The following is a 26867-nucleotide window of genomic DNA, read 5'->3' on the forward strand; positions in this document are numbered from 1 at the left end:
TTTCCCCCGTTCCTTGGGCTTTCTGTAGATCAGTGGATGTTAGGTTTAAACTTCTGTTTTCTTTGATGAAGCTTTCAATAAAAAATGAAAATAAAATCAATCAAGTAGGCTGTTGTGTTTTTCTTCACTGCTCCAGAGATGGGTGGAGGGAGGGACCTGTGGGAGGGAGCAGTCTCCATATTTAATTGGGTATACTGCTGGCTTCCTGCAGAAGGCCTCCGAAAAAAAAAGAAAAAGTAAGAAGAAGAAGAACCACACCATCCCTGGTAACAAAAACCAGGAGAGGAGGGAGCATTCTATTCTTGCAAGGGGCTGAGAAAACCCTTAATTAGGGACTTTGCGGGGGCGGGAGAGACCCTTTAGGTCTTCCTAACTTCGCACATGCTTCTTACTCTTTGTGCTTCAGAGATAGTCCAGTTCCTATCTCCAAACATGCTTAACATCTACTGACAACTTGGTATATCTTTTGTAAAGGCCAGGAGATAGAGTTAGATGTAAAAAAGTTCTTTTGACACCTTGACCTTGCAAGGATTAAAATCCAGGTCAACCAAAATCAGAAGTGTCCATTTCTCAAGCTATGGAGAACTGTGGTAAGCAAACAGCAGAAACTATATTTCTGTGGTGCAGGGTCATCTGAGCTAACTGGGAGCTCCTATTCGAGGGTCACAAATATTCTGTGCTATAATACGTATTTGCTGTTGTTTGTCAATATTTACTTCTATTATAGAAGACAAGAAAACAAGGAGAAAAATGAAATTCATATAATGTGTTAAACACAGCAAAGAAAGTAAACTTTAAGACATAAAATAAGTAGAGCGTGTGAGTCTGAACAAAAATAGAAATGGAAAGATGGAGAAAAACACTATATATTTATGATGCACTAAATATACATGAAGCACCATGTATTCATGATACGCTAAATATACACAAGAAATATGAGACACTCAATATTTTGGGGGACTTAATTTGGTCACCCTTTGGCTCACATAGCAACTTATCAGACTAATGGGTGAACTTCAAGGAACTCGTCCTTGCTTCTCTCAGAAGGAGCATGTTTTCCTAGCTCCTTCCTTCTGTGGCCTATCTTGGTCCCATTTCAGCTCTGATCTCTGCAACACACAATCAGTGGAGAAGGATGATGTAGCAGAGGGAGAGGCAAGATATGTGAACATTGCAGAGCTTTTTAGCTGTGTGGTCCTTCAATTCCTCTTGAACACTACCCTGAATGAGTTAACCTATCGCATGGCTTTCACCTTGCTTCTTGCCATGGGTTTTTAACAGATTAATAAGTCCTTGCTTTCAGCCTCTTTACTTGACTTGTGAACCCTTCTGTCCCATGACCTGTAGTATAACTTGCATAACATATATGAAGGCTACTATTGTATCGAGGTCATTTCCCACACAACACCTTCATGCTTTATACTACAAGCACCTAAGAGAGGATATAGGAAAAGCTAACCAATCAGTGTCAGGCTCTGAGAATGTTTGTATGTATCCCTTTTCCCCATATGAGTAGCAGTTCACGTTGTACTTCTTGGAAGAAGAAGCTGGAAGAGAAACCTAGAAAAATGGAAATATTAGAGAGTATAAGAAAATAAGAATGGAATGAAGAACTTGAAATTAATTTTACTCACATTCCATCAGAGTTCCTTTTAGAGCAATGTTTCTTTTTTGCTGTTTGTTTTTCAGGAATTATAGACTTTTAAAAAGATAATACGAGCACCGCTACCCATATGCATAAAATTTTCACTTCAAATTGCAAGATGCTTGGGAACTGCCTGAAATATATCCATAGTCTTCTGCTGAAGAATCCTTGGTTTCAAAGCATAAAGATAAGAGAAAAAAAATACCAGAGAGTGAAGAAAGAAGCTACATTTATAATGGTGTCCTTTATATATAAAATAACCATGATTTCTTGACCCCATAGCTATGTATTTTTTACTGTTTTATAATTTATTCTCTCTGAGAAGAAATGAGTGCTTCTCCAACTCTCAACAGTCCCAGTAAATTTCACAATCGATAATGCTTTTATTTTTAAGGGATACTGAGAAAGGTAACTCTTTTTGTTGCTTTCCAAAGTTAATAAAGTGAAAAGTAATATAGCTCAAACATAATCTCAGAAGATTTGGTTATTTTTTGAATTTCGGTAAATGAGTGTCATTTACAATAATGATGAAAAAGTTTCCCATCTGTCAAAGGCTGTCTTTTCATTTAAATACTGAACAACAGAAGGAGTAGCTACTGTCAGGAGCTTTCTCCAGCCCTTAAGAGGTTGCAGGTTACTATCCTGATAAAGCAGTCACCAGGTGGCGCTGTGGAATCAGTCTCCAGTGGGTTCCAAACCCAGATCCCAGATTCCGCCTTCCTGAATAGAACCCGTGATACCAGGTATGGCTCTAAGAGCAAGAGTTGCCGTCACTGAGCCTTCACTATGTGCCAGGAACTGTGCCAGGTGCCCCACATACTTGGGCCATACAACCTTCCCAAGACTGCTCTGAGGTAGGTGCTACCACTACTTCCATTTTCCAGATGAGGCTTGGAAAGTTAGAGACCTAACCCTGGACCTACATCCAGGAAGGGTTAGAGTGTTCTTTTAAAAACAGATCCAGGGTCGCCTGGGTGGCTCATTCAGTTGAACATGCGACTGCTGATTTTGGTGCAGGTCATGATCTCACAGTTGTGGGATCAAGCCCCACTTGGGGCTCTGCCCTCAGCACAGAGTCTGCTTGAGATTTCTCTCTACCTCTCCCTCTGCCCCCCTCCCCCACCACTCACACACTCTCTATAAGTAAATAAATAAATAAATAATTTAAAAAAGAGATCCAAAACCTCAACACCCAAGTTCTAAGGTTTCCTCTTCTGCAATGACTTTGGGAAATACCAATGTGGGAGATCATTTTGTTTTCAATGTTTTTTTCAAATGTTTATCTCACTTGGCCTGAGATTTTTGTTGGTTCCGTAGAGGGCATTCGATGTTCGTTCTAATCACTTTGGTCACAGAAACCCAACACAATTCACATTTTCCATCCCAGAAATAACTTACTGTTTCAATCATCTCCGTGATTTGTTCTGGAAAGAAAGGATGTATCTACCAAATAGATAGGCATGACTTTTCATTGACTCATTCATTTAACAGTGCCCGGTACACGGACATTCCATAAATATTTTAATGATAAATAAAGTAGACATGGTTCTTGTCTACGGGGATGTCATATTCTAGTAGGCTCTGGTTTATGACATTTTAGCATGAAATAAGATCAGGGAAGTTTGTGAGCAATATGTTTAACCTTCGCATGGCTTAATGCAAAGTAGGTGGAAAACTTCTTAATCTGAATGCGATCATGTCTTCTCACATTCACATGTGTGGTGGGTCTTCCAACTCCCTGGCTGTTGCCTCTCCCCTAATCTGGCCCCTCAGCAAAGTGGCTGGACATTTCACTGTTACCCTTTCCCCAAATCATCTGGGGCTTTTAACACTTTTGACATCAGGAATCTGCCATCCTGAGCTGCCTATAACTCTAGTAGTGTTGAAGGATTTCTTTACCTTCGCTGCCTGTGGTTCTTGGTCACGCTACTTGGAAGAATGAAGAGGTAGACCAGAGGAAGAGTGGTGGGCAGCAAAGCAAAAGCAAAGTTTATTGAGCAAGAGTACAAAGCTCCCGAACGAACAGGAAGGGGACCTGAGACGGTTGCCACCGGAGTTTCTAAGCCTAGGGGGTTTTTTGGGCTTTTTGGTGGGCTGTTTTAATCTGATTGATCCTCCCTGAGGCTGTCATCCAATTAGGTTTTCGGCACTTACCTATCATGTGGGAAAGGATGGAGGGCTCCTTCCAGGGTGGCATAAAACCCTTTTAAGGGTGGTTTCCTCTTAGGGCGGGGGCCCCTTGTCCCTGCCTGCCTTCTTCCAACGATCCTTCATTAGGAGCATCTATTATTTATTACCACTGATCTTTTCACAACCATAGGTGCTGCCACATTTTAAACAAGAGGGAACCGGGGCTTCAGAATGTTATAAGACTTGGCCATGTTTTCATGATGCAGATGGGATCCAAGCTCAGAATCTGCTAGATACAAAGCCAAAGATTTGCCTTTTATGTAGTGCTGGATACACTGATGTGACTTGAAAACATAAATTATTGATCCAAAATAATTTTTCTATTATCTGACCTTTGACCAATATAATTTTATTCTTATAGATAGATCACAAAATATTGGAGAAAGTGCTGGACGAGCAGTGAAAAGATCTTGGGTTCTCACTTCAGGCATACTTTTTGCTAAACATGTTTCCCCCCCCCCTCTCTAAAATTCAACTTCTTTATCTATCAAAATGTATACCTTTGCTCTGGGTGTTTTGTTTGTGTTTTAACAGCAACGACAAAATGATTTATTTGCAGCACAGCCCAGTCTCTATCACTTCACAATAGGACAGGAGTAGAGAAAAGTCACCATGTAAGTGTCATTCAGTCCAAGGCGGAACTCCATGCCTCCCAAGACAGCGGGACCTATCGTCCATGCCCAGAGCCAAGCTGAACACACAAACAGGTCAGCCACAGACTTCAAGTTTCCCATTTTCAGCCTTCCACCCTCTCCATCCTCAGTAAGACCACCCCCCAGCCTCTGAGCCACCAGGGAGCTTTCCATTGTGAGGCACTTAAAATGGGTTTATGTGTCACATAAAACAAGAGATTACTCTGTGGAATCTATTGTTCTGTAGAAGGTTTTAAATGACTCCCCAACCCACACAGGTGATTCTGATCAGCAGTGACCACTCTTCCTCTGTTCACCAGAGATGTCGCTGTTAGAAGTGATTACCACCTCAGCTCCATTCTTGCCTCTCTGTTGGCCTTACTGAAGGCTCCTGTCCTCACCTAAGATGAGAAGGAATCCAGGTACTTTCCCAGGTTCAGAGGCTGAGAGGAAGAGCCCTGAGAGCTTAGAAAAAAAATTTCCTTCCTTCTGTTCCCCTCAAAAGATTTTTGTGGAGATCTTTGTCAAAAAGTTTTCTGGTCCATTCCCAAAAAGTTAGTTTTAGATTTGGAGGCCAACCAAGCAAAGAGGCGGTCAGCCTTTCCTATTGGGTACTACGTTTGAGGATATGGTATGGGAGGAAGAGAAGTATAAAATCCCAAGTTGCTTTCTTCATCAGCTCTTCTAGAAAGACTCAGAAGATGGACACTAGGAAAATCCCACCTTCCCCAAGCCTTGGTGGGACAATTCCTAAAGTTCCACTATCATGGACTGGTTACTTTTGACCAAGTCACGATGAAAGAGACAAGAAAATAGAAAGGGCATCTCTAAAGGAATATTTTTTAAAAGATTTATTTATTTATTTTGAGAGAGAGAGAGAGATAGCACAAGCAGGAGGGATAGAGGGAGAAGAAGAGAGAATCTCAAGCAGACTCCATGCTGAGCACAGAGCCCAATGCTGGGTGTGATCTCATGACCCTGATGATACCATAACCTGAGCTGAAACCAAGAGTTGGACCAACTTCCACCCTAGTGCTGCTTTAAAGGAGCAACTTACTCAAGCATCAAGGGCTCTGAGTAGAGTCCAAAGGTACTGATGTTTGGTATCAGAACTGTTTTTATAAATGAAGAGCTCGGGGTGCCTGGCTGGCACAGTAGGCTGAGTGTCTGACTCTTGGTTTCAGCTCAGGCTCTGAGCTCAGGGTCAGGAGTTCGAGCCCCCCACTGAATCCCCCATCAGGCCCTCCATAGAGTCCCACATCAGGCTCCACACTTGACATGGAATCTGCCTGAGATGCTCTCTCTCCCTTTGCCTCTGCCTTTCTCCCCACTTGCACTCTTTCTCCCTTTCAAAACAAATTTTAAAAATCTTAAAAAAAATTAAATTAAATAAAGCGAGGAGCTCATTAATGGAGGGAGAGACTTAAGACAAAGAACAGAACGCATAGACTGGGTAGAGGATCACTGTGATCTGACGTTGACATTTGTTTCTGCTAAACCATTCTCCAGTCTCTCAGGAAACCCAAGTTAGATGTGCTGAGCTGTCAGCTGCATGTGCAGGACTGGGCAGTCCCTTCCTCATACTCCTATAAGATACTCCCATTTGCCTCAGTCAGAAGGATGCTAACGGGAATATACTTACAAGGGACACAGGAGGGCTGAGGGACGCTCTGGTCCACCTGCTCAGTGACACAGTCCTGGATGGTGGCATGATTGGGACAAGGGAGACCACAGTGTAGTACCTGAGGGTAGGCTCCCCTATAGTAGTTTGGGGTGTAGAGATGCAGAACGACAATCCAGGGACGGCAGCCCAGCTGGGGAAGGCTGACTTGCAAAGGATGGGGTGGACACTGATTAGTTTCAGGTGCTTCATGTCTAGGGAAGGACCAAGAACCTCAGACATGACACTACCTGCTTTCCAGATCCTGTGAGAGAGGAATGTCCCTTTCCATGAACTCCTCCAGGCCTCTGGGGAAAGTCTGGCCTTCTAGACACTTTTGTGAGTAGACTAATAAGACCAATGGACTAATTAGAAGGCACAGTCCAAGGATGAGCGGCCATGACACTGAAGCTCGAGCACGTCACTGCCTTCTGGAGGCTAACACATGAAGTGGAGAGGAGAGTCCTAGAACTTAGCCTGACTTAGGATTCCAGAGCCTCGGCCGCATGTGTTGTGTGATATCCATCTTTGTGCAGCTTTGGTGATCAGGGAAGGCTCTGAGGAACTTCTTCTTGAAGAAGGAAAGTGGGCTCTCCTGGAGCCAGGGTTCCACAGGGTAGCCGAGGTGAAAGTCAGCTAAGTGAGGTTGATGGTGGCAGGCTGTGGTGGCTCTGACTAGTTGGTATAGTTTAGTCTCAGGAACGTCTAGGGTAGTGCATGCCAGAGGTCTCTGAAACACCGTACTGCGTGGCAGAGGGCCTCGCCAGGCTCACTATGATGGCACCATCATCCAGTTCTCCAGGGTGCCCACTGCACGTCAGCCAAATGCCCGTACAACTCCAGCATGTACCACAAGTGACATCCTAGGACCCATGGTTTCCTCTGCTGTTTGCCAGAGGCTTGTTCTAACAGCTTGCCAACTAGGGCAAGGGAGGGGCTTCAGCCAGGAGGGCAAGAGCGGGCTTTCTTACTTATACCATTTGGATCCTCTGTTCCATAAAAAGCACCAGTCCCCAAAGAAGAAAGAGTCAAAAGATGCTGAGGATCATCTTGAAAAAGCTTTGATGTTCAGCCACATGCTGTAGCCCCAGCCCAGAGAATATCACTCGGACCCTTTCCTTCACACAGGTAACCACATCCTGGTTCTGCCACCACGAAGGATAGGGCAAAGAAGGAAGAAAGGTGAGCAAGCACGCTTCACGTCGCTTCTCCTGGGAAGATCTCCTGGGCCAACGGAAGTCTCCTAATTTGGCCTCTTTGCATCAAAACAAACACAAACAGCAGGCAAGACAAGGCTAGCATGCCCCTCCCTCTCTACAAGGCTGGGAACTCAGAGGCTGAGGTCATTGAAATGGAGGAGCCATTCTAGGAGCTGCTCCCTTGCTTTACCCACCAGGATGAAAAAAAAAAAAAAGGCTTTTGTTTGTTTGTTTGTTCTTTATTGTTTTCTCCTGTGGGGAAATGGGTCCGGCGGAATTTTTGGCAGAGGCTTTAGTTTCTGTCCCCTGAGCGACCACCATGAAGGACAAAGGGCACTTTATCAAGATTCTCCTCCATCTTCCCTGGTGGGGTTCTGGGAGGAAAAGTGTTCAGGAAGATGCAAATCCCATTATATCTGCATCTCTAGGGGGACCACACTCTCACACTAGCCCACGTGGTCTTTAGTAATGCATTTTGAATGTTTAACTGAATCTTATTAGAGGGTTTCTGTGGTACACTGGGTTGAACGGTGCCCCACTCCATCCCCAAAAAGATTTGTTCAAGTCCTCTCCCCCAGAACTTGTGAATGAGACCTTATTGGGAAACAGCATTATTGATGTAATCGAGTTAAAACGATGCTGTGCTGGGTTATGGTAAATTTTAAGTCCAATATGACTGGTGTCTTTATAAGAAGAGGGGCATTTTAAAAAAATTTTATTATTTTTTAAAGATTGTATTTATTTATTTGACAGAGAAGAGAGAGAGAGAAAGCCCAAGGAGGTGGAACGGGAAACAGAAGGAGAGGGAGAAGCAGGCTCCTTGCTGAGCAAGGAGCCCTATGTGGGGCTCGATCCCAGGACCCTGGGATCATGATCTGAGCCCAAGGCAGATGCTTAACTGACTAAGCCCCCCCAGGTACCCTAAGAAGAGGGGCATTTAGACACGGACATACACACAGAGGGAAGACAGTCATGTGAGGATAGAAGCAGCAATTGAAAAGATGAAGCTACAAGCCGAAGGATGCCGAGAATTGCCAGAAGCCACCAGATGTTGAGAGGGAGAGGCATGAAACAGATCCTTCTGTAGCACCTCAGAGCAGCATGGTCCTGCCGACAACTTCATTTCAGACTTCCAGCCTCCAGAACCATGAGAAAATAAATTTCTCTTGTTTTAAGTCCCTGAGTTTGTGGTACCTGGTTATGGCAGCCCTAGAAAATAAAACATTCAGAGAGTCGGCTCCAAGCACCCAGATGGTCCTGTCCTGGTTTCCCCAGTAGGTACCTGTTCTCCCATATTTTACTTTAATGGGTGGTCCTGTGACTTCAGTTTGCTAAGGGGTTCAACAAGACTGGTGACTTCTCAGCCTAGCCCACATTTTCAATGTTATCAGTGTGGGAGCTTTCCAGCTCTCTACATGTCAGAGCTGAAACTGAAATCCTCGATTATGTTCATTCCTAATTCTTAAATGAGACATTGTACTCCAAGGCTAATTAGGAACAGACAAAGAAGAGGAGACTTTTGGCTTCTCCAAGTGGCAATTTCTCTGTTTCTCCACTGTCTTCCCTTCTTTCCCAGCCTAAAACAAAACAAAACAAAACAAAACAAAACAAAACAAACAAAACAAAACAAAACAAAACAAAAAAAGGGAAGACAGCACAGGACAATGAGCTCCATCCTGTCCGGCTCCCCATTGTCTTGCGTGGGGGTTGAGGCAGTCAGCCGACTCCTGTGGGCAGGACTGGTGGGGGAAGACCTGTGCCAATATTTCTGGTGAGTATGGCCCATCTTGAGATGATTTTCTTGCTACAGCTGACTACTGCATTGGGAGTCATCACAACAGGGAAAGTCAAGTAAAAACCGGAAATCTATTGACCACTGAAGGTACTTTCCAACTATAATTGGGGCACTCGAGTCCCTGCTATAACCCAGGACTCATACCTAACACTTCAGAAATATTTCCCCCTCCAAGACGACGTTTTTAGGCGTTCTCTTTTCTGATATTCAGTTAGACTATTGCCAGAGGGCATGTGTCCTATAGAGTCTGACCAATTAAAATACACTTCAGCTTAATCGTCTTTGCACACAGCCATCCGTATTCGTAAACAAGATGTCTACTACCCTTCTAACTAGGAAATGGACCTAAAAACGTGGAGTAATAAAAACAGGCTGTCGTCTAGTGAGTGAGAATCGACCCACTGTCCTCCAGCCACAGACGTAGAGCCAGCCGTCGAAAAGCACAGGCTTTCAGGTCACATGACCTGTCTTTGCCCCTCGGACCTCCATGATGAAGTTTGGAAAACCCGGCTTTTCTCATCTGTAAGGTGAGTAAAAGAATAGTACCCATCTCATATGGGTTTTATGAAGGGTAAATGAATTCATAGACAGCATTTAAAAGTATGACTGGTCCATGGTAAGTACTCAGCGAGCATTGGATACTGTTACTTCATTGAAGCTTGGCCGTCGGTATACCTTACTCACTTAAAAATCTGTCTGCGGCAGTCCTGAGTTCTGTTCCCTGCGGTCCTCACACCTGGCCGTGTGTTAGAGCCTGGTCTCGAGGGCTACCTGCCGACTGCCACACGCAGCTGAAACACCGTGTCTTCTCTGTTGGTACTTCTCGCTGTCTCGCTTAGGGAGCTGGATCCCGTCTCAGCTGCTATAAACACGTCTGCCTTTTGAATGAGTTTCCTATTTGCTTCCTTTCACTTCTGCCTGTATTTAGTTATTTCATAAAACTCCTATTTATATTTTCTCTGGTTTGTTGCCTTTCTGTCTTTGCATCTTTGGCACTCTCAATTTGGGTTTTTGTTGATTCGTTTAGGTGTGTTTTTTTTTCTTCTAAGTATTCTGATTGTTCGTAATTATTATAGAGAATTTGGAAAAATGCAAACCGATTTATGGAAGAAAATAAATACCTACCATACATTTCACAGCAGAGAAATTTATTTTCTCTGACTCTTTACTTTTTTATATGACATTAAAAAAATACAAATTTAGGATTATACCAGGCAATGCCATATAATTTCTTTCACTTATATTATGAGTACTCTCACTATATTATTTTTTTCAATTGCACCATTTTAAACATTGAATTAAATTCCCTTGAATAGTCATACTATCATCCACCGATGGTTTTCATTAATAAAACCAGAAAAATATGATAAACCATGGTATTGAACCATGATGAGCAATTTACTTTCGAGAAGCTGATTTTTAAACTCCTTAGGTAAAAAAAAAAGTCAGCTTACCTTAGCAGTACCCAGAGCATTGCCTCCTGTTATTTACTTTAAGCTGCTTACATTTATTGGCATTGAACTGAGACTGCAGCAGATTTCAGACTCAAAAAGGAAAAAATAAGACTTGAGAGGGCGTATGATGGGCTCTACTTAGTTTTTTTTGCTTTATTTCATTTGGACGACAATTGTATTTTCTCTAAAACAGGTAAAATTGAATGTCAAGGAGTTCATATTTTGATCTTACTTAGGACAGTAATTTTAAACTAATGAGAGATGGTTATTATGTAGTAAGTAAAAGAAGATACGGTGCAATGTGTGGCATGCCACAAGGTGAGTGGAGAAGAGGAAAATCTGTGTGTGTCCATAGGTGTGTTTTGATATATGTTTATTATTTTCCTTTTGCGTTCACACACACCCACACCCACAGCCACACCCCCAACCACAGGGATAGAATGCCTCTGAAAGTATTGACAAGAATCTCAGCCCCGCTTTATTCTACAGAAGAAAACTAGTTTTCTAAGGAGAGTTTTCACTCTGTACCCTTATCTCTTCTGCATTTTTATTTTGTGAATATGTTACCTCTTTAAAAAATCCCTAAATGAAATAAACACTAATGAAAAATTTGAAGAGTAAGGAAGAGCTGAATATTTGTGACAAAAATATACATCTAGATTTTGACTTCTCTAGTCCTCGGCAACGAAATGGTCAAACTGCCAAGAAAAAATCATTATTTAGGGTTTTTAATTTTATGAGTATCAGGGACCTCTTCAGCATTACCGGCCTTTCAGAAAATGTTTTCAGAGGCAAATGAAATTCCGAAGGAAAAAAAAAGCATATTTGAAAAAATTATCAAATTTTTAAATTAAAAAATTGCTGCAGTGTGTAAGAGCGCTTTTATTAAGTGACATAAATAAGATTTAGTGACATGTCTAATGACTCCTGGAATTTTGAATTGTCTGCAACAATTGTTGTGTGGGAGTATGAAATTATTTATAACTTCTTTTGGTGACACAGTACTCCTAATAGTATTGTGGGTTGTTACTTATAATCATAATTGAAGGAAATGTTAAATTTCTCCTGGATATTAGTAAAAATAAATATAGTTTTTCCCACTCACATTCAGACTCCCAAAAGAGTATCCCTAGACTTTCTTGGGGAGTATGATGGAATCCTTGTTGGTGGAAAGAAGTAATAACTTTGGATCAACCCATTGAACTAAAACATGGCGTAAAGGCTATGATGGAACACTAAGCCAGTCTGAGGGAACCCAAAGACTTGCTACAGAAGTGATGTCTGAGGTAGATCTTAAAGGACAAGCAAGAATTTGCCAGGTGAGGGAGGGCCTGGGTGGCTCAGTCAGTTAAGCATCTGCCTTCAGCTCAGGTCATGATCTCAGGGTCCTCAGATCAAGCCCCAGGTCAGGCTCTGCACTCATCGGGGAGCCTGCTTCTTCCTCTCCTTCTGCCCCTCCACCCCTGTACCCCTCCTCCCTTTCCCCACTCATGCTCACACTCTCCCTCTCAAATAAGTAAACAAAATCTTTTTTAAAAATGAAATTTACTAGGTAAGGAAAGAAAAGAACATTTGAGGAGATGAATTATGTGAGCCATTGCAGAAGAACGTGGAAACCTGTGGAATGGTAGCACACAAGGAGCTATCCCTCAAGTGTAGAGTCAAGAGCGGGTGGGGGGAAATGAGAGTGAAGAGGAAGGCAGGGCTATGCACTGGAGAACCTCACCGTGAGCATTGCTGAAGGGCTTAGATTTTATCTGGTAAGCAATGCGAAGCTGCTGAAGTGTTGAGGGTATGTTACGTGGTCTGATTTGTGTTTTCTATTGAGTACTCTGGCTGCATTGTAGACGATGGGTTCGAGTTGCTGGGAGACCAGAGAAGAGGTTGTCTGAGCAGGCATGACTGGTAATGAAATAAGGATGCTCCTTAGGATGAGGACAAAGACTAGAGGTGAGAAATACTTAACATGTGGGGTAGATTGGGTCGTTGCTTCCCAACTTTGTGCTCCCTCTGTTTGGGAATTACACATGTGACATTGTGCTTTGCGCTAGAAGGAAAGTATATTCCCCACCCTTCGACGTTGGTCTTGGCCATGTAATTTCCTTTGGCCAATGGGATATTAGTGAACTTGTTATCAACAGAGGTTTGAAATGTGTTTGTGCAGGTCACCTTCTTGAGCTTCTGTCATCACGACAAAATATACCTTTGGCAGCTTCTAGGTCCAGGTGGATGAGAAACATGTGGAGCATGCCTGACTCTCACTCTCGGTCTGCAGCCAGGCCCAGCTGCCTTGCAGTCAGAAGGAGAGCCTCCCCGCTAAGTCCAGCCTTAATCGGTAGAGCCACAGTCACTCTGCACACCCAGAGGAATGACAATAAATGCTTGTTGTGGGAGACAACAGCTGTGTTTTTGTTGTTGTTGTTACTGTTGTACAATATAGTGATGAATAAAGTTACAAAGTTAGAAGGATTCAGTGACTCAATGGATGAGAATTGGGTAAGATTGTCCTGGTCTGATTAGGGAAACTGGGGTATAATGGCTCAAAACTGAGATTAGGGAATCAGTGGAAGAGAAACAACTTTGGGGGCAAAGGTTTTTTGAGTTGGAACTCTTGTCGGGGCATCTAGGTAAGCTAATTAGTGGACTGTTGCATACATCGCCCAAAACTTGAGAAGATATTGAAGACAGAAAAGAGTAAGTCATTAGGTTATAGTTGGTAGCTAATAACATGAGATTGAACAAGGCTCAGGGAGAGAATGAATAATGAACCCACGATTGGGTCACGGAAAGAAAAGCCACTCAACAATTCAATCTAAGTATAGTGAAAGGAACCAATGAAAGAGGCTGAGAAGAAATTGTTTGTAGTTAGATGGAAAACACAAAAAATTACGGGAAATAAGAAAGAAATGAGTCTCAAGAGATAGAACAATACTAGGGAACACTGTTGTGTGGGTTGGTGTAGAAGCCAGATTGCAAGTGGGCTGACTGGTAACTTTGAGAGGGGAAATCTTACTTTTGTCAGAAATTCATCCTTAAACTAGGAACGCTATCTATGCATCTCAGCCACAAGCAGGTCCTAATGCAATGGAGTAGTGTATTTAATGGAGAATAGTTTCCTAATTAATGGAGTAGCATATATAATGAAGATTCGTTTCCTCCATTAATGTCCATTTATAATTTTTAAACAAAATTTTATGGATTATTTTAAAACCCTATACACAAAATAAAATAGGTCTTACATACCTAATATCTAATTCTTAAAACAATCACGAAGGTAGGAGCAGCAGATGAATTCACATTCAAACTCAGACTTCAAATATGGCACCAAGTTCCATCATTCCTTCAGCTACGTTACATCATGTTGGTAATGGCTACAGAGTGGAATATCAATTATGCGTGAGTATGTTACTATGTCTGAGTACCTCATGAGCCCATTTGATCTATGAGAATCACTTTGGAGATTATTGAAGGCAGACAAGAGCCTCTTGGCAGTAACTATCTTTTATTGCATCTGGTAAGCAGAAATTTAGGTAATCTAGTATCAAAGCGTGGCAAAATGTGTTTCTAGCTCTGTTTTAAGCCTTATTATGCTTTGCCTAAAGGTTTAAAAATATTGTGTCCCAGCAACACTGGATTTAATTGAAAGCTCCCTAATAAAATGAATTCAGTCAGAAGCAATTTGTAAAAGTTGTTGAGAGACTGTGGTGTTTGCATTTATAAGTGCCGAAATTCTGACAGAGTTTTGAGTAGAGAGCAGAGAGGAGGAGAGTCAAGAATAAGAAAAAGAATATTTCCACTTGCTTTCATAATAACTTTGTGGCTATGATATGCATTTTTTGGTCATGACCCAATACACAATGACAACCAATGCTAGAATATAGATATATAATGGTGTATATCCTTCTTTGCACTTTTTAAATAATACCCATACATTATATTATTTTTTAAAAATCCATTACAATTTTCTGAGTTCTGCTTAAAAGAACATTTCCTATTCTATTTAGTTTTTCATCCAAGCATTCCTTAGAGTATGTGTGGTAAAGAACCAGTTTTTTGGTTTAAAAAAAAAATTGTAGAGGCACCTGGGAGGCTCAGTCATTCAAGCATTCGATGATTTCTGTTCAGGTCATGATTACAGGGGTGTGAAATCAAGCCCCACAGCAGACTTCATGCTGGGCGTGGAGCCTGCTTGAGATTCTCTCTCTCTCTCTCTGCCCTTTCCCCACACCTCCTTCTCTCTCTCTGTCTCTCTAAAGAAAAAAACAATTCTAGTCTGTTGCAAACCAGTACTTTTATAAAACACAAGAAAGATATAACTTGAAAAATAAAATAAAAACAACATGCAAAATGCAAATTCTAAACTTTTAATTATTACTAAATTCAGCTAATATTAAAATACTGTCAAATTACTATAAAAGTTTTAACTGATTCTCAGGTTTTGTATTTATCTCATGGTCTTAATAAACAGCTCGTCCCCTGATACATGTCCCCAGACCACACTGTGAGTAGCCCTACACTGCAACATAATTTTTTATATTTTTGACATGTTATATAACTCATTCCATTGTTTCTATATATAGAAATGAGTTCTACTTGTCACTTCTGCCTTATTTCCTTCTTCTTGGGTTTAGGCAGGGAAGAGTTTTGTAAAAACAAGAGTCCAGGGAGCAGTCAGTGGGCTCTCAGATTAGAGGTGGACAAAGTATAGAATTTAGCCAGTAGAAATAAAATGAGTAAAATACAGAAATTTGGACAAAGTGTAAAAGTCAACAAGTGCTTTTTGAGAGATGGCCAAAAGAAAAAGAAGAAACTGGCAAAACAGTGGAATCATTTGAGCTCAGAAGTGAGAAGTGCCATAGACTACGACCAGAGGGAGTTGTCTGTCCCATAGAAGGTTTCTATCAGACCATTATTTTCCAAACTGGGACACATGGAACACTGGTAGTAAGCAACATGTTACCTGGTGATACACAGATAGGTATATTTTTATTTTTATATTTGTGAATATTTGTAATATTAGAAAAAGCAAAGTAAGTATCAAACTTCTGATATCATGGCTAGTGTCACTTAGGATAAGTCTAAGTAGTAAAAAGAATTGAAAGAAAATAATTAAGAATAGTTATCGATGTTATGCAAAGATAACCCTATGGAAATCAGTCTACTGGGGGAACTTCGGACTCAATGCAATTTAAGCTCTGACTCAGTATCAAAATTCTGTGTATTTTCAGCAATTACTTTGGAGCATAGTATACTTCATAGAACTCTGGGTTCTCAAAAAAATGGGTAGAAACACAGATGACAGAAAGTGGTTTGATTATACTGCTGTGAAAGAAACCACCTTAAAAGTAGTGACCTAAAACAGCCATTTGATTATACTCATTGATCACAATCCTGTGAGTCAGGAATTCCACCTGTGAGTAACCAGAATGGCTTGTCTCTGCTTTTCCCATTGACTGGGTGCCAGCCGGGGAAGCACCCAGACTGAGAGAATCTGAAGACCAGGAATCACCGGAGATCTTGATAAGTGTGCCATACACCCATTATGATTCAGTACATGCAGATGGGGTGAGGGGTGGCCCATTGACTCATGTCAATGCCGCTGACCTCAGGACTCCACCTTGGGGTGGCAGGGCAGGAAGACACAATGTATTTTGGGTTCTCCTTCATGAGAAGAATTTCACATTAACCCTAATTATAATCAGCTTTATCTATAATGTTTCTCTACACACAAACTGCTTCTAATAATTGCTATCTGTCAGTTCAAATCAAATACGTTTATGATCAAATAGAAATTACCTCCAGCTTTTTACTACAGACACGAAGACTGGCAATATTTGAGAGGGAGTGTAAGGAGACGTGAGATAAGTGAAATTAATGAGAAATGGCAAAATTATTATAGCGTTTACTGAATATTTGATGAGTTCATTTGAATTTTTAGTTTTGAGTTTGCAAGTCTAAGATTCTTGAGCTATGTCTTTTCCTTACACTCTGGCCGGCATGTTCTTAATCTCGAATCAGAGACAAACTGAACATTCAGAGCAGCCAACCACACACAAACACACCCACGTTGAAGTTAAATTTACTCTGTGCCAGTAGCATCCCCAAGTGTGTGTGAAGAAACCATTCTAGACATTTCTATCAGAGTTCCAGCCCTTTACTAATTTTCGAGCTCTGGGCGGAAAGGAAAAGGCACCAGTATGTAATTAGAGAAATCTATGATTTACACATTAACGAGCAAGGAAATACAGCCCACAGAGGGGAGAATGAAATTGTGGCCAGCTAATAAGTGTCTGTACTTATTAAGGCTAAAGAAACAACCTATGAAACAAATCTAAGCCTTTCCCAAACAGTGCAGGGCAATTATATTTGGCATAAGTTCCACAGGGAAAATGCAGCTTTAGAAACCTAAAGCACTGAGAAATGGGAGGAAGAGAGCCAGCTAAAGATACAAGTAAAACATTTTTCAGATAGATCACACACAAGGGGAAGGATAATGGCGAGAAAAGGGAGACACTGAAGGCCGTGGGGAAAAGGAGAAAAACGAAATATGCCTTTTTAACCTCAGCCTTCATTCTGGAAGATGATGGGAAAATTTAAATTTCAAAGTCATCCACAAGAACTTGGAGAATAACCTTGATGGAAAATTTCTAGCAGGACTACAGAGACCTTTAATGCCAAAAATCAAAAGAAGGAGATGAACAGTCCCTTGAAGAATTTATTCCTCTCCTGATGGTAACTTTGTTAAACACTGACTCTTTTACTGAAGTGATGAAACAAATATTATTTCTGCCTTTGAGAAGTTTCTGTGGAGTGGGAAGTCTACACACACATACATGCACACACTCCGGCAGTCAGGGACGCGGGTTCAGAAAAACTCTGGGTCTTTTTCTCATTGAGAGCTTTGGGTTCAGATCCCAGATACTCTACTTACTAGATGTGTGACCTTGAGCAAAATATTTCACCGATTTGAACACTGGTTATTTATCTTTAAAATGGAAACGATCATGTGTGTAAGTCAAGACTGTTGGGAGAATTAAATATGAGAGTGCCCAACGTATATAATTTCCACCTGAATTAAAGCATGTTGCAGGAGGCCACGGTGAAGGATGATGTCTGAGACGTTCATGATGGTCTATCTGCTTTCCTCTCCAGCTCCCTTTCTCCCTTACTATCCTTCTTTTGTTTGCAACATGACTGAGCATACACAATAATGAATACAGTTCCTGGCCTCGGTCAGCTCATAGTGGCGTGGAAGAAACAAAATTGTAAACCATTTCAGTACAACGGGATAAGTTGTGCATCAAGTTGAGTCCAAGTTATTGGAGGAGAATCAAAGATGATTTTCTTAATTATGGGTATGGAAGTACAACGTTAAAACTGACGCTGGTAGAAGTAGTCAGAAAGGGGTTCTTGGAAGCAGTTGCAATCAAGGTAAGTTTAGGACCACCAAATGGACCTATTCCTATTCATTGTCTCATCCCCAGTTTCTAGCACAATGCCTAGTATGTAGTTCAAGGTAAATTATTTTAAGAATGAATGGAGGAGGTGGAGGGCAAAGATAGAAAAGTAGATTGAGCTGTCGAGACCAATGGTTATTGATCATGGATGAGCATTACGATGACCATAGGAAATTCTAACACCATACTTTCAGGATGGGGTCTAGGACAACACATTTCTTATAAACCTCCACAAACAATTCTGTTATGCATACTTGTGTAAGAGTTACTACTCAACAAGGGGAATTGCACGTGTTGAGTCTCAGCGACACAAGATGGCTTGTCACAGGCAGATAATTAAGAAAAAAACAAAACGTAGCATAAGAAGTTTTAGGTAGATCTACCACCAGACCAAAGCAAAAGTTCTTCACCACTTACAAGGAAGGGTGGGGCTTTTTTATTTAAGTTCCAATTTGTTAACATACAGTGTAATATTAGTTTACGTGTACAATATAGCGATTCACCACTTTCAACAACATCCAGTGCTCAACACAATGAGTGCACTCCTTAATCCCCATCATCTATTTAACCCATCCCCCTAAGCCCCACCCCTCTGGTAACCATCAGTTTGTTCTTGAGTTAAGAGTCTGTTTCTTGATTTGCCTCTCTCTCTCTTTTTCCTCTTTGTTCATTTGCTTTTTTACATTTCACATAGGAATGAAATCATACGGTATTTATCTCTCTCACTTATTTCACGTAGCATAATACTTCCTAGCTTCCATCCATGTCATTGCAAATGGCAAGATTTCATTCTTTTTTTATGGCTGAGTAATAGCCCAGTGTGTGTGTGTGTGTGTGTGTGTGTGTGTGTGTGTGTATCACATCTTCTTTATCCATTCATCAGTTGATGGACACTTGGGCTGTTTCCATAATTTGGCTAGTGTAGGTAATGCTGTTATAAACATCAGGGTGCCTGTATCCCTTTGAATTAGTATTTTTGTATTCTTTGGGCAAATATCTAGTAGTGCAATTACTGGATAGAGGGTAGTTCTATTTAGAAATTTTCGAGGAACTTCCGTACTGTTTTCCAGAGTGGCTGCGCCAGTTTGCATTCCCGCCAGCAACATACAAATGTTCCTTTTACTCCACATTCTTGCCAACACCTGTTATTTCCTATGTTATTGATTGTAGCCATTCCGACAGGTGTGAGGTGGTATCTCATTGAAGTTTTGATTTGCATTTCCCTGATGATAAGTGATGTTGAGCATCTTTTCATGTCTTTTGGCCATCCATATGTCTTCTTTGGGAAAATGTCTATTCATACCTTCTGCCCATTTTTAATGAATTTTATATGTTCTTTATATATTTTGGATACTAATGAAGGGTGGGACTTTTTGAAAGATGTTGTCCTAGTCTAGGTCCCCTGCCCTGATCCCAAAACTGAGTCTGTAGCAAAATCTTACAGGTAGTTTATTTGAAGCCGATTCTAGGAATCAGGAGCTAGGGACCAGTAAAAGTACAATAAAGAAGGAAATAAAGAGTGTGCTATTAGGTTGATAACTTCCATGGGCAACTCCATCTAACCAGACATTCTGAGGAGCATTTAAAATAATCTTTTATAATTCTCTAGCAGAAGACCTCCAAGGAGAAACATTTCTCAGCTCCTGTATCCCATTGGTTGAAGTTTGTTCTAGGGTGTTGTTAACTCCTCTTACCTCCACACATACCAGCCAGAGAAATCTTGGGCAGACAGCAAAATACTTGCAATACATAGTTGGGATGAGTTGCTAGCAGAGCAAGGGAGTTGAATTTCATTTGGAAACATGCTAAAGACACAGCTGGAGTCAGACGTGAGGTCGAGAGGATGGGGTTAGGAGGTATACCAGAGGAATCTGATACATTGAACTTCAAGCTTCCTTTCAATGAACTATTTAAACTTATTCTACATATTTGCAGCTACATTTAAAATTATCACCCTCCAATCAGAGCATCTCACTTATTCCTCTGGTTTGTGCATGTTCCATTTAACATATTAAAGAGTCTGATGCAATCACTGGTTGGGTCCTTTTTGAGTGTATAGATTTTAGCATAATTTCCTTCTTTACATAGTAGGTAAGTTTGCTTAAAATAGTCTTTATCAAGATTTTGTTACTCTCTTTCACTATCACATGGGCAATAAAAGAGAAAATAGATAAATTTGACACTGTAAAAATTTTAAAATTTTGTGCAAAGACACTATCAACAGAGTAAGAAGGCGATCCACAGAAAGGGAGAAAATATTGCAAATTATTTATCTGGTGAGGGATAAATATCTAACATACAGAGAACTTCTAAAACTCAACAACAAAACAAACATGTGATTAAAAATGGAAAGGACACAAACAGACATTTCTTCAAAGAAGATATACGAATGGCCAATAAACAGGTGAAAACATACTCAACATCATTAATTAGGGAAATGTAAATCAAAATTATAATGAGATATAACCTCACACCCATTAGGATGACTAATATAAAAACAACAACAACAGAAAGTAACAACGTTGGCAGAGAAGTAAGGAAAGTGGAACCCTATGCCCTGTTGGTGGGAGTGTAAAATGGTATGGCTACTATGAAGACAGTATGGTGTTTCCTCAAAAAATTGAAGTAAAGTTGTCATCTGATCCAGAAATCCATTTCTGAGTATATGCACAAAATAATTGAGAGTGGAGTCTCAAAGGTGTATACCCACATTCGTGGCGGTATTATTCACAAGAGCTAAAACATGGAAGCAAGCCAAGTGTCCATCAACAAATGAATGGATAAACAAAATGTGGTCTGTACACGCAATGGAATATTATTCAGAAGAGGAAGGAAATTCTACCACATGTTATCATATGGATAAAACTTGAAGGCATTATGCTAAGTGAAATAAGCCAGTCACACAAAAGACAAATACTATATGATTTCACTTACATAAGGTACTTAGAATAGTCAAAATCATAGAGACAGAAAGTAGATCTGTGGTTTCCAGGGGCTGGGAGAGGGAAATGGAGGATTATTGCTTAATGGATCTAGATTTCAGTTTTACATGATGAAAAGAGTATGGATATGAATGGTGGTGATGGTTGCACAACATTATAAATGTATTTAATATTACTGAACTTTACACTTAAAAATGGTGAAGAGGGTAAATTTTATGTTATGCATGTTTTACCACAATAAAATTCTCTTAAAAAATTAAAACACAGTGGGAACAAGGATGGAAGAATAGCACATAACTGTTATTTGTTCCGATGAAGTTGATCTAACACAAACAAAAAAGAAGGAAGGGAAAATGTAATGTCTTGCTTGCTGACTCTTCACTCTGGCATGGGCTCCTGAGTTTCTTATACGTGAATTGAAGATTCTAATTTTCTTTTACCTCCTATGATGTTGTAGGCATGGGATATGTATATATAGATATTCTTTTCTTTTTCTTTTCTTTTCTTTTCTTTTCTTTTCTTTTCTTTTCTTTTCTTTTCTTTTCTTTTCTCTTCTCTTCTCTTCTCTTCTCTTCTCTTCTTTTCTTTTCTTTTCTTTTCTTTTCTTACCTTTTCTTTTCTGGATGATCTCTACGGATTTTAGAGGTAAGGTAGAAAAAGTCGTATTAGCATCATCCTAAGGGAAACTGGAAGTCTCCCCGTACATAATTTTTGAATGTGCAAATGAATGGATAAATTGATTCAAAACCAAAGGCTAACTTATTGAATGAAGTTACACTGATCATCTATTATGGAGTCTGGATTTTCATGGCCATATGATAAGACTGTTTTGTTTCTGGAGAAAATTGGGACCAATAATATAATCAAAGTGTTCCTGGGTGAGACTAGAGTGCATAAAAGTGGAACCAGTTGTAAAATTTGGAAGTTTAGTGGCATAAGATCTTCTTGTATGACCATTGGCATGATGGTTACCTGGAAGGGTGGGTTTATAAACAGGTAAAATCAATACCTCGTTCAGTGGTGAGCCCATAGCCTCAGACTTCTCAGTATCATGTTATACTATTTCAAAACACTCTCATACTGCTTGGAAATAGGATTGTCTTTTCATGCACGCACACTGTGATTTGAACAATGGAGATGGAGAGGCATGTCTGTGGGCATGCATATCACTTGAGGCGGAGGTCCATGCCCACCTGCCTATTCAGAGATAAGCCAGCCTATGGTCTTATTGACAGAAATAGCAGCAGTTTGAGGAGTGCTCAACCTTTATTATCAGAACTGAGTGCTGTATCCCGCAGTGAACTATCAAGAGACCTTGCCCAAGATACTTTCCTTCTCTGAGACTCAAGTTATTTGTCCAGAGCTTTATGACAAATTCTAAGTTTTCCCTCAATCAGGGCATTTTTCTTATTAACACTTTTGACTTTGGAGGTAATAATTTTTTGTGCTATTGACTTCAAGTATTTCCAATTGTGTTTGGCCAAACTCCTTTATTATTGTCACACCCTCAAAGGCATACTTTGCCTTTCTGAGGTAATTCAGGATGTCATATTCTGTTGAATCCCTTCTGATCAGGTTCAAAGATTTTGGAAAGTAGATAATTTTCTCTTAAGCTAGGAAGCATAAAGGAGTATGGTTTTTTCAGTTGTGTCTCAGAGGTGTCATTCTGTAAAGAGGAATGGCTGGCTTTTGGAGAAGAAATTAGTATTCTATTTTTTCTGAAGTATGCCTTTGCTCCAGAAAGAAAGAAAGAAAGAAAGAACCATTTATTAACCCTGCCTTAACTTACAATCATTGTGAAAGTGAGCAAATGTGTCGTAAATCAAGCTTGCAAACCTTGATAGATCATTCTTTTTTTTTGTCATTGTTTTATTTGCTTGATTGTACATTGTCATTTCCTATGGTTCCATTTAAGTAGGCATTGCTTTTATTAGTAGAAAATTTTAGATTATTTGGTAAAACCACCAAACAAGTCATAAGACTAAATTGTCAAAGATTATTTTTCAAATTATAGTGTTAGGAATTATGGGAATTCATTTAATGAAATAAAAAAAGGGAAAACATCTCAAAAATCTATGAAAGTCTCAAATTCTAGACAAATAAGATAGAAAAGGAAAAGACTATTTAAAAGTTAGAGATTTTTCTGACCATTTAGAAAAAAACAAAAAAAATGAAAAACTGTTGGCTTTCCACCTCCTGGCAGTCTTTCAAGTTATAGGACAGGGTTGCTTAAACTGAATGTAGACTTTTAAAACACTTTTAAGAATTAGGGGACATGCAATGATGACATACAAATGGCTAACAGACACATGAAAAAATGTCCAAAATCATTAGCCATCAGGGAAATTCAAATCAAAACCACACTGAGATACCACCTTATGCCAGTTAGAATGGCAAAAATTGACAAGGCAAGAAACAACAATTGCTGGAGAGGATGTGGAGAAAGGGGATCCCTCCTACATTGTTGGTGGGAATGCAAGTTGGTACAGCCACTCTGGAAAACAGTGTGGAGGTCCCTTAAAAAGTTAAAAATTGAGCTACCCTATGACCCAGCCATTGCACTACTGGGTATTTGCCCCAAAGATACAGACGTAGTGAAGGGAAGGGCCATATGCACCCCAATGTTCATAGCAGCATTGTCCACAATAGCCAAATCATGGAAAGAACCGAGATGCCCTTCAACAGATGACTGGATTAAGAAGTTGTGGTCCATATATACAATGGAAAATTACTCAGCCATCAGAAAGAACGAGTTCTCAACATTTGCTGCCACATGGACGGCACTGGAGGAGATAATGCTAAGTGAAATAAGTCAAGCAGAGAAAGACAATTATCATATGATTTCTCTCATCTATGGAACATAAGAACTAGGAAGATCGGTAGGGGAAGAAAGTGATAAAGAAAGGGGGGGTAATCAGAAGGGGGAATGAAGCATGAGAGACTATGGACTCTGAGAAACAAACTGAGGGCTTCAGAGGGGTGGGAAGTGGGGAAATGGGATAGACTGGTGATGGGTAGTAAGGAGGGCACGTATTGCATGGTGCACTGGGTGTTATACGCAACTAATGAATCATCGAACTTTACATAAAAAACCAGGGATGTACTGTATGGTGACTAACATAATATAATAATAAAAAAAAAAAAATCTAAAAAAAAAGAATTAGGGGGCATGATATCGATTTCTTTCCACCAGAGGGCACCATAGACTACAATGCCGCAACCGTGCTTGAGGGCCTGGGTACAGAGAATTACCTAAAGCAGCGACTTGTAGGTTTTATATGTTTGTACCAAGGCTAGACTTTTAAGATCAGCAAATGGGCATTATCGATTTTTCAATAAGGAAGGATTTATAGTAGAGACACTAATATGACTCTATACCTTCCTGACATTTTACCCTCCAGATGGGGGAGAAATATGAAAACAGGAGCAATCTTCCATTTCCATCTGTATTTCCATAGGGTTATTTATTTAGAAATTGCCTGATGGAAAACTGTTTGCTACAGGAACCCCATGACAGAGCCCACCTACAATTCTGCCTGTTCGGATTCATCTGGGACAAGTATTTGGAATTGTGGGTTCTGTGAAATTGTCATAGGTACTAATTTCCAAAGGAAGCTACGAGGAAGCAAGGCCCTGTGTCTCCAGAAGTTTCTCTAGTTCTTAGCAGTTATGCATATCCATTCACTTCCAGCCCGGCGAGAAATCTCTGCCTTGTTCAGTGAGGAGGATGCCCCCTCTTACTGTCTATTGAAAATCCAGGCTTTACCCTGAGTCTCCGACAATCAATGCTTGCAAGCCGCCCTTTAGTTTCCTCCAAATGCTGGGCCTGGAAAGACAGATTTACTTGTACTCCTATTGTACTTTGAGGGGCAAATTTTATGAGCTGAAAGCTTGCTTGCAGGCTCCTGCGAGTGTTCAATAAGCCAAAGTGCGTGTGAAGTATAACCCCCACGGCTGCTTTCTACTGGCTGATGAGGGCTGAAAGAGTGCATTTGAAAATGGAGCGCCATTTGAAATTCATGGGCTGGCTGGGATCACAGCTGATCATAATTTCTCATGTGAAAATGTGATTTCCCTCCCCCTGTTTCTTCTTGTTAGGCTACTGAGGAGTATTAAGTGTGCCTCCCAGCCTGTGACAAAGGACTTCAGCCGTGGTGATGCTGGGAGAAAAAATTAAAAGTAAAAAAGGCTTCAGGTTTCCAGACTCTGAGTTCTTAGACTTAGCAAGGGAAGGCTTTCAGGCGTTCAGAATGATGAATTCTACATGGGGGAAAAAGCCAATGCCTCTGCACTGTTTAAGCCATGCCCCAATTTTGGTAATTGTTGCCACAGTCACTTGGGATAATAATGTGAGCTTGTACCTAACAATTGTCTCGTAGAGTTAATGTAGCTTTTCAGCTGGGTGGACATCTGAGGCCTAAACTACACCCCCACCTCGGGGCGCCTGGGTGGCTCAGTCGTTAAGCGTCTGCCTTTGGCTCAGGGCCTGATCCCAGGGTCCTGGGATCGAGCCCCGCATCGGGCTCCTCTGCTGGGAGGCTGCTTTTTCCTCTCCCACTCCCCCTGCTTGTGTTCCCTCTCTTGCTGGCTGTCTCTCTCTGTCGAATAAATAAATAAAATCTTTAAACTACACACCCACCTTGCCTGGGATTCTGGATAGTGATTGTGATTATTTCTATTCTCGTATAGCAATTAAGGAATTGCTAAGTCCTTCACATATGTAACCAAATAGACATTCCACACGGCATGAATTATTTGTTAGCAAAGGTAGCTTTTGTTGTGGGTCCCTTAGCCACAATATCATGGCTTCCTTATTCTAATCTTACCCAATCCTGGACTATTTTAGGTCCTCTACAAAGCCCAAATCCTCCCCCTACAGAATTTAATTATGAGAATTCATGACTGCCACATGTCAGAGCAATTTAATAGGAAACATGGGCTCTCAAACTGAGGGCTCCAGTTCAACATAAATAGTAAGGAGGATTGATAAGTTGCAATTGATGATTCAAAGCTCTTGACGTGGACCTTCAGTCTGAGGAAAGCAGTGGCTTCTTTTGCATTGGAATTATAGCAACAGAGGGTGGTTGCATCGATCAGAATTGATTTGACAAGTATTTCTGACTAGTAAGAATAGGAAATGAAATAGTTGCTAACTAAAAATACGGTGTTCTCCACCACTTCCGCATCCCTTCTCCCATCGCTCTCTCTCCCCTTCCCTTCAAAGCATTTAAGAATCAAAAGAGGGGGCGCCTGGGTGGCACAGCGGTTAAGCGTCTGCCTTCGGCTCAGGGCGTGATCCCGGCGTTATGGAATCGAGCCCCACATCAGGCTCCTCTGCTGAGAGCCTGCGCCTTCCTCTCCCACTCCCCCTGCTTGTGTTCCCTCTTTCGCTGGCTATCTCGATCTCTGTCAAATAAATAAATAAAATCTTTAAAAAAAAAAAAAAGAATCGAAAGAGGTATTTGTTATGTGTACATCCTTACTTCCCATTTCTTCCAGACCCCCAATTATTGTGTTTTGCCTATCAGCTTTTTGGAAGCTGCTCGTGGCCAAGTCATCGATGAGCTCCTGATTGCCAAGGTCAAAAGAAGCCGTCCTGTCCTTGCTGGAATTGCCAGCTGCAACATCTGGCATCGTAGACTTCCTTTCCTCCTCCCGTGGTTCTCTCTTGTTTAATTCCATCTCTCTGACCATTTTTGCTTCTCTTCCTTGTCCTATACTTACATGTTCTCTTGAGTTTCATTCTTAGTGCTTCTTTCTCAATCTATATGTCCCCTAAATCCCCTGCTCTGACTCCAACTACTACTTATATGATGATAATTTTGTAGTTTTTTCTCTGGTTCAGACCTCTGACATTCAGCTTCATCTTTCTGTCTGCTGAATTTTCCCACCC

At 40.8% G+C, this 26867-nt stretch overlaps 1 pseudogene; it reads right to left on the reverse strand.

Annotated features, from left to right (window-relative positions):
- Positions 1 to 6011: 6011 nt before the first annotated feature.
- Positions 6012 to 26608, reverse strand: LOC113253726 (bone morphogenetic protein 15-like; annotated as a pseudogene).
- Between the last annotated feature and the right edge of the window lie 259 nt (positions 26609 to 26867).

This window comes from Ursus arctos, unplaced genomic scaffold (assembly GCF_023065955.2).
Source record: "Ursus arctos isolate Adak ecotype North America unplaced genomic scaffold, UrsArc2.0 scaffold_20, whole genome shotgun sequence".
Lineage (NCBI taxonomy): Eukaryota > Metazoa > Chordata > Mammalia > Carnivora > Ursidae > Ursus > Ursus arctos.